Source organism: Anser anser (assembly GCF_964211835.1).
Source record: "Anser anser genome assembly, chromosome: 2".
Taxonomy (NCBI): Eukaryota; Metazoa; Chordata; class Aves; order Anseriformes; family Anatidae; genus Anser; species Anser anser.
The window spans coordinates 4874079-4883239 of record NC_139721.1 but is presented as its reverse complement, the minus strand read 5'-3'; the positions used below and the strand labels follow the sequence as shown (position 1 = coordinate 4883239).

Below are 9161 nucleotides of genomic sequence, written 5' to 3'. Positions count from 1 at the left end.
CTGCTGGACTCAAAATGAAACATTTATTCCATTTTTTATTTATAAACAAAAATCGTCAAAGGGCAGATAAGAAGTGGTGATGGTAGGTGGCAGCGGGCTGTTGAATAAAAACGAGGGCTGTCAGGCAAATGCTGGACCTGGATTTAGTTAAAATGAGACGGTCTCACACATGTCATTAGTGCCTGCTGCCAATACTGTCAAAATGAAAGAGGCCAAAATATGGGTATGAATATAGGGGGGGGACGGAATTAGAAATACAGCAAGTATTACATGTCGGGGGGAATAACAGCAAACAGATATTTGAGAGGAGAGAAGAGAAAAGCCTTGAAAGCAGCAACACCAGCAAGTCCCCGGAGAAGCAACAGACGGTAACTGAGACACGGGCTTACTGCTGGCCAAGACAGCAAGGTCAGCTGTTTTTTTACAGGATATAAATATATATATTAGCCTACTCCAGACACGAGTTAGTTATTCCTGTACAGCGCAGTGCAGTTCACATCAAACCCAGCCCGTACACTTCAACCCAGCTCAGCGCTGGAAAGGTTCGATGAGATTTCTGAGCGCAGGCAACATTAATCATTCAAAAGCTGGAGTGCCTAAATTAGTATGAAAGATACTGCAGTGAGCACAGCTTGGCCAAATAATAACTAAATGACTACTGGAAAAAAAGAAAAAAGAAAAAAAAAAAAAAGACAAGACAAAACAGACTGCTTTGTTCGGGGGGGGGCCTCCAGGAACCAGCAGAGGTGCCTCTAGCTGCTGGCTCCCCTCTTCTGCTGCACATTTCTGTGCTGGCAATGGGGTGAACTAAAAGCTCCGCTAATTCTTTTCTCCTTCTAGGCCCTAGCCCTGGAAACATTTATAAACCACACCAGCTCTCTGCTTATACACATCCTAGTTAAGGTTTCTGCAAAAAATGCTTCCAGGATCCTGACTCTGATCTCTTCATCTCTGCTGAAAAAATGTAAGGGATTTATAAAGCTGCTCATAAAACACAAACTAGGAGCACGTACCTTATTTCCCTAGCAAAAGCAACCGAAATGATGTTTTATGCCTGAAAAAATAATTTAGTTGTTGGTTTCCTTTCACTCGAGTCAGATATTCAAACCTCTGTTATATTATTCTCATTTCCTTTCCACTTTGAACTGACATCAGATAGCCCAGAAAAGAGGAAAAAAAAGAAAAACACTTTTTGCACAAAATTATATTGGTCCAAATCTTTAAGAAAGAAAAAGGAACAAGCTACCTGCTTTCTAACGCTTCAGCCTCTAAAACCTTTCTCTTGTTCTTGATATTATGCTCACAAATGATTAAAATATATGAACGGCAATAATATCAAAATAATTTCCTTATTAGGCTTGAACTCCACTTTCTAAATACATTACAACCATGATGAGCCTCTATTTATCTTGCCTGTGGTAGTACTTTACAATGATTACATAAAGAGGTCTATTTTGGGAAGGTTATATCTTTGATCTCTTTTTATATACATAGAAATCATTTGCAACTGACAGATCTATTACACTTGCACATGATATTCTTCATCTGCAAATAAAATACTCTATATAAACAACTTAAAGAATCATTTTGTTTCCTTTAGAAAAGTGCATTCCTGCTTCCCTCAGCACATATAAATTGAATCCATACTGTGAGAATCAAGGAGGGTATCGATTCCTTAGGCAAGCATGGAGAATTCATCACACAGTAACTCTGTTACTGGGATTTTTATTTTTTTTAATCAACCACCACATAAACGCATCTATTTATAAATCCTGCCCGCAAAAAAACGAGGCGTTTCTAAGGCAGGTACTTGGTGTGAAGTTTCCAGAAAGCAGAAACAGTGAAGAAGATGAAGGAGGCTATTTTGGCTGCCCTGATGGAGCGAGCACACGGCCAAGCGCTTTGAAGCACGGTAGCGCTGAACCTGCCTGGCTTCCTCCCGCCGTGCTCTCCAGCCCCTCTCTGCAGCGTTTCCTTGCAGTCACTTTATTTTCTTGGTATTGCCAGTCCTGCAAAAGCTCAGGCAACACCTTGAGACCGTAAACTTCCACGTGCTCTTTCTTCACTGTCTTCAGTAAATGCCTTAAATAGCTTGTGTTCCTCCAGCTTCGTTATATGCTTCACCTGATCATACTCACAGAAGCAGTTACTAGACCACTGAGAAGACTGACGGGGACAAAGCTAGGACCATCTCCTCCATCAAAAATAACCAATATATCTCCGAAGGAGGACAAAGGACAAGAGCACTGAGGAAAGGAGAGTTTCACTGAGCCACCAGGACCAATTTTCCAAATAAGCAGCAGCATCTCAGCGCCTCATCAACAAACTTCCATCACTCTTCATGTGCCAAACAGGAAAAATAAGCAGAGGAAGAACAAGGGGGAGGAGGAAAAAGTATTTCAAATGAAGAAAAAGAAATGTATTTTTGTAAGGGAATTACCCACAGCATCAACCAGCTAACATTAGCTGAGAGTGCTAATTTCTATTTCATGATTGCCAAAGATAAACTCTGTTGAGGCTCTTGAAACTTCGTAAGAGAGCCTGTGTTTTCCTTTGGCAATGGATTGCCATGAGCTTTGGCTCATGTCTATCAGCTCCTCAGAGTTTCAAATGGAAGTGCTATGCTGTTTTCTTTTTATTCATAACATACAAAAGACATCCCCCAATGTAAGTCAGATTTCATCGCTACGTAAAATGTGGAGAAATGCTGTGTTAGGATAGTAAAGACTCACGTACATCAGCCCCAGTTTGATCCCAGTCATCAGCAAACAGTTTGCTGTGATTTGAAGGACCATACCGATGAGAAAGAATGAATACTGTGAAGGACTTATTCATCTACAAATAAATACGTATCTGCCACCATGAGCATGTGATTTTGGCCAATATAGGCTCTAAACTCAGGAGATGGGGAAAATATGGTTCTGCTCCCCACTGGGGTACACCCTCTCTGCTGGCGTGTGACTAAATCTACTCCACTGGCAGACTAGATTTAATCATGTTCTTCTTCCCAAGAATGTTATAAAGCTGCATTAACATCCTCAGGCAAAAGTCTCCACACAAATGAAAAGGAATATTGCTTCTATTTCAGAGACGCGATAAAACCCCGTAGCCAGCCACCTACGTAAGTATTTCCACTCATCCTGGTTGCTGAATAACCAACATTCAAATCACCTCTAAGTTTAGAATAAAGTAGTATGGAAAGCTACACACTTGAGCAAATTCAGGACTGCAATTACCCCAGTTAAAGTACAGTCCTGATTTATCACCCCCTTCTTACTAGAAGTCTTTGTCATCTTTCCAGAACAAGCACACATGAGCGCACAGAAGGTTCAAGCAGTACAGCAAAAAATACGGATCGTAAGGATTTTGGAGAAGACATACACCTTTCATACACCAAGCCCTCAACACCTCACTAAAAGAAGATCCATGACCAGAAGCATGGAAGCAAAGCACTGGAAAGAAGTGAAAAAATCACTTCAGCACGCACAAGGAGTTGAATGCACAGACCCAAACCGCCCTCCCCAAATCCTTTATGCTCATCCTCCTGTTTTGGATCTCTTTGTTCGACTACCAGAAATACAGATTGCTGAGCTCGTTCACAGAAACTTCAGACAAAGCTCCATGTTATTGTTAATGTGGAACCTGAAACACCAACTCACTGCTGACGCCTAAATTTGAAGATGAGGAAATTCAGAATAGGCCAGGCCGGTGCGTATCCACACTGCGCGTCACCAGCACCTTCTGGTCAGGTTTCTGACTCACAGACTGGTTGGGGTGGGAAGGGACCTCCGGGTCCATCTGGTCCAGCCCCTGCTCAAGCACAGCCACCTCCAGCAGGGTGCCCAGGCCCACGTCCTGGTGGCTTTCGAAGGTCTCCAAGGAGGAGACTCCACAACCCCTCTGGAAACCAGTTCCAGCGCTCCATCACCCCTACAGTAAAGTGCTCCCTGATGTTGAGGAAGTTTTATTAATGGGATCAAGTCCTTACCTATTTCACCTCTCTTGTTCAAAACATACCTGGAAACCACTGTAAAAACCTAGTAGTTCCTGGTTACCTCATTAAAACACTGGCAGGCTTGAAGTGACATTTACTGGAGGGGCAGCTCTGCAACGTTACCTATTACCACGTGATGGAAGGCCACCTTAACTAGAAAGGGAAAGTTCATTGAGACGACCTCTTCATATGTCTTCTGACTACCTGCTTGACAAAAATATATTTGTATTTCAAATAAATATGGAAATCGCAGATTCCTTCATTATTTCTTCATCTAGACCAACAAAAGCTTTTCTGAAAAAGGAGGACGTAGCACTGGGCAAAGCTTCACCAAAAATCTTCCCAAATGTTTTAATGTCATAGTGGCAGCACAAACTGGCCATAAAACCACTGAAGCTGCCAGTACCCACACATAATCCATAGAAAAATTACAGGAACTACACTGGTACTTACATAAAAGCATGAATACATATTCTAATTCCCAACAACTTTAGAATGTTTCATCATTGTCACCAAATAGGAGAATCCACATGTAGGGCCAGTGCTTAGGTGACATTTTACAAGCAAGAAACTTGAGTGACACCTTCATAAATGGCTCTTAACACGCCAGGGAAGAGATGCAGTCCTAAGATTCTTCTCAACAGCTAAACAATGCGGTAAATCCATTCAAATGATGTGTCTGAAGTTCCTGTAAGCTCATTTTTGGAGCTACGATCTTTGATGCTCCACTGTAGACTACATGCTTGGCAAATATGTGTGTATAGAGAGGGGCATGGCACTGCCAGGATGCTGAGAGATGTGCTTTGCAGGAAAGGGAGGTGGTGAAAGGGGGGGAAAGCAAGCAAAAAAAAATAAAAAAAAGTCAGAACTGATTTCAAACTGAAGCTGTGCAGCAGCTATGTCTGCATCCAGTCTCCTGCCTCCTCCACCCAAGTGTCCCAGACCCACTGGCATGACCCTGAACCTCCCTGGGCGATCCCTGGGCTGTGCATGGCACTGAGCAGAGGCTCCAGACCCCATCCCGACTTGCCACCCCACTGCTCAGCATCCCGATGTGCTTCGCCGTCACCCATCCCCAGGCGGGGGAGCCGAGGGCTGCCACTGCCCCCTGACCTCTGGAGCATCTTTTCTCTCGCTTCTCGTCAAGAGGACATTGAGATGCTCACAAGTCTTCCTGGAAAGCTGCTACTGAAAACAAAACAAAGCCAAGGAACGTGTATCATCGGGCTTGGGATGTGACACAGCAGCTGGAGCCTGGTTACGTGATTACGGGCTGACGGACGTAGTCTTTTCCTTCAAAGTGATCTCATTTAATGAGACTACGGACCTCGGGAGGTAACATTAAACACTGCCCGTGCTTGGAGCAGGCATTTATTTGCTTGAATTGTTATTCTTAAGAGCTGCACAATTGCTAAAATAAGAAAGAAAAGGTGCATATTCCTGGTGGTCCTCTGATGTGTGCGAGAGGTACACACATGTCCCACGTGCACCATGCCCCAAATCAGAGACACTTGCAACCACAAAACTCCAAGATGGCATAACTAACTGTAACAGACAATTGTATCATGTTGCCATTTGAATTCTTCAGACAAATTTAGAAGTAAAGCAGTGATCTATCAAGCCTTTTTCATGGGGTGAGGCTAATGGTACTGCTATCTACCCAGGCCAAACTAGCTTTCCAGGAAAGAAAACAATGTGCAATGGGGACATCTTTTCTCTAAGAACACAACAGGTCGGAACACAAAACCAGAAGCTTTTTAAGGACCATCACCAACATATGATCAACACGTCAGTGTGCCAGAAACGAGATTAATCCACAGAGCACAAGAGCTTTTTCTTGAACGCGAGGTACCTGGTGACAAGGATGTAGATCCTGCTGTAAACTCACAAATGTTTTGTTGAGTTGCAAAGTGCATCAGGACAGTGGGATATGTTGGGGATGACAATGATTCCAGATGCTCTGGTCTATTTTTCTTTCTAGCACAAACGTTAAATCTTTTCTTGCGACCTCAGCGGCAGCAGATAGCCCTTGCCCAGGAAAACATTAGTCCAGATACAGAACATGGAAAATTCAGACACATCTCTGAGATCAGGTAACTGTAAATCCATAAATGTCTTTGAGAACTAGATTCCCCATTCAAAAGCTAATTTACACATGCTTTAAAGAATAACGTGATGCCACGCACATGGAATTAACAGCACAGCTCTGTTCTTGCTCGCTTGTGGCAATTTCATGGTGAAGGGAGCTGAAATGTCTTGCTAAACTTAAGGAACAATTTTTCTAAGATCAAGAGTAATACGTAGCTTTAAGTGGGTTAATATTTATGTTAGACCACTGTAGCCACTATAAGTGTACTGAGAAATGTAATTCAAGCTTTGGAGAAAACTGCAATTAAAAAATGAATTAAAATCAAATTAATCTTTGCCCTGTCCTAGTGTAATGCTTAAATTGCAATTATGAAATCTGTACCAGAAAAAAAAGCTTGAATAAAGAGTAAATTACACCTATAGCTGAGCAAAGGGAGTGGAAGCTAAAGGAGAAATGCAGCAACTTAACAATAAAAGTGCTTTGCTTGAGGTCAAAGCTTATTATTTCCAGAAGAGTTATTTGGATTTACCCGGATAGGTGAAGATGATGATTTAACAGCAAACTCACAAAGTTTTGAATGGAGTAGACTGAGATTTGGGAAAGGATATTTCCATAAACAAATGTTGACATGTGACAGATGGATATAAGCACTATTTGAGGACAACTGGATGTATTCAGGATATTCATACTACATATCTCTTTACAGGCTTCCTAGCAACAGAATTTCTATCTAAATCCCTAAGAAGCCACATGCTTTCTGTGGGACACTGCCCTCCCCCTCAAAAAGTGTTTCTGGAGGAATTCAAGAAAATCATTGAAGAAAAGTACTAACCAAATGCTCCTCCTGACTAACAGAGTACACGACTGATCTGGTCAGTTGACAAATATATATATATATATATATATATGTAATAAAGATGCATGCGTATCCCATATATATATATATATATGTATATTTGGGAGATACATATATTATTTTTATATATATATATATATCCAGTGTATATCCCGAATATATATAGGGGACAGGTTTGTTCCAACTGAGTAGCATTTTGTTTCATTAAAGCTGAGCCCTGAAAACATTGTCATGGCAGCGAGAAGACAAAACAACACATGCTGAAGGTGTGACTCCTCGAAGGTATTACAAAAAAAAATCAGGATCTTCAGGCACAGGGCAGGTAACCACCCTTCATCGGCCACAGGCAGCAATACTGCAAGGTGTAGGTGACATTAAACACAATGCTCTTTGTTGGCCTCAATTTCAGCGGATAAATTTCCTGGGTCTGCCAGCAGTGCTGGAGATGTTGTCTGTGACCAGCAGCTCAGCCATGATGAAGTTCAAGACCTTGGAGTTACACAGAGCAGACGTGGAGGAGAGGGTAAGGAGCAGTGCCTGTGGGGTTGACTTTGGAGCAGTGACACTAAATTAAAATAATCAAATCACGCAAGGTTTCCAAGGCATTAAACAACCTGTTCCCCCACACGACAAATACATATGCTCCTTTGGGATAGAAACAGAAAAGAGATTTAGAAAATTCACTTCAGGGGTGATGATAACTACCTTCATTTGCCAAAGAAACAGTAAAAAATAAAATGCCATGCCATTCTGCTACATGGTTCGATATTTCTGGGATTTTTTTTTCTAGACTTCAGAATGAAAGATGTTGGAATTGCACTGGAGATGGTCCCAATAAGCTTTCACCCTGCTTCCTTCTCATATCCTTAACAGACTGCAGCAGATACACCCCTTGAAGCGAGGCATTCAACACAGAAGGAAGATCTGAGGGTATCCAGGATAATGAAAACAAGAGAGGAAAAAAGAGGATTATTGCTTAACACACTTACTTTTGCAGCAATGAACATGCAGGGTTGCTGCCTTGGGGCTTATTAATTTATCACTTTTTCTTTTTTCCTTGGTGTCAATTAGGTTTCTGTGGCTCCTTGACATACACAAGTAAGTAGATTCTGCACATGTAACACACCTGACTAAAAACCATGGTCTGCCACCGACTTGACAACAGAGAGAAGGACGTTTTCTCAAAAACAAAAGCATTTATGCCATGGAGCATGAATTTCTTGGTAATTATTCTTCATTCACAGACAGGTCGTGAGGCTCCCTTAATCACTTAACAATGCCTTGGATATGTAAAACCCTGTAACGGCCAAACACCATAGTGTATATATTTCTTTAAAAATCACACATTGACTAGCCAGAGGCGTTCCTCATCTTCTTCCCACACGTATTTCAGTCACCAGACCTCGTAAAACACATACATGCAGTCCTCTAGCACCACAGCTCAGACGGTGCGTAATTCTTAACCAGCACCTCTTGACCCCCCATTATAGCAACGACATTATTTTTACAAGGCTCAAATGCCTTAATTTTAACAATTGGGTGTGCATTTGAAATGTATTATTTGCTGAATAGCAATTTGTCAGGAGCCCAAACCACCCAAATAACTAATCCATGCTGCACTTGCTCTCTTTTCCACTCCAGACACCGCTTCTACAGAGTTGGGACATCCCAACTTCATCACGTATGAAAAAAAAAAAAAAGGTAAAATCCATATTGCACTCATATTGTCTAAGAAAACCAGAAATAAATATCTCCATTTATTTCTGGGCAAATGTATATTTAATGATGTAACTACGGTCAAGGCCCTCCTACTGCATGAGGGGTTTGTAGTAATACCAGCGGCAGCTGACAGCAGTCCCAACGTCTCCTGAACGCTCAGAGTTTGAACTTTTGAAGAATATTCAACATTTCTTTCCGCTGGGAAGCCTTTACAAGCGTCGTCAGCAAAAAGTCAAAATACAGATCACTGGTGGCAGTGTGGGCACAGACGGATGTGGCACAGCAGCACAGCTTTATCTCGAAGCATTCATTCACCCAAGTCCTTGCTATTACTTCAAGCAACCGATTTACTTTCATTAACGCCAGTTCAGTTTTTATGCTCTAGTTCCGATAATTCACGTACTGTTTTGGATATATTAATGGGCATGTTTTCAGGTTTTTTGCCACGGATTTGGCTTTCTTCCTGTACTACCATCATTTTTTTTTGTTTGTTTTTGCCATAT

The 9161-nt window shown here is 41.8% G+C and overlaps 1 protein-coding gene across 5 annotated transcripts in view; it reads right to left on the bottom strand.

Annotated features, from left to right (window-relative positions):
* TRAPPC9 (trafficking protein particle complex subunit 9) overlaps positions 1–9161 on the bottom strand; it is a 464677-nt gene that overhangs the window by 101936 nt on the left and 353580 nt on the right. The gene's annotated exons all lie outside the window — the stretch shown is intronic.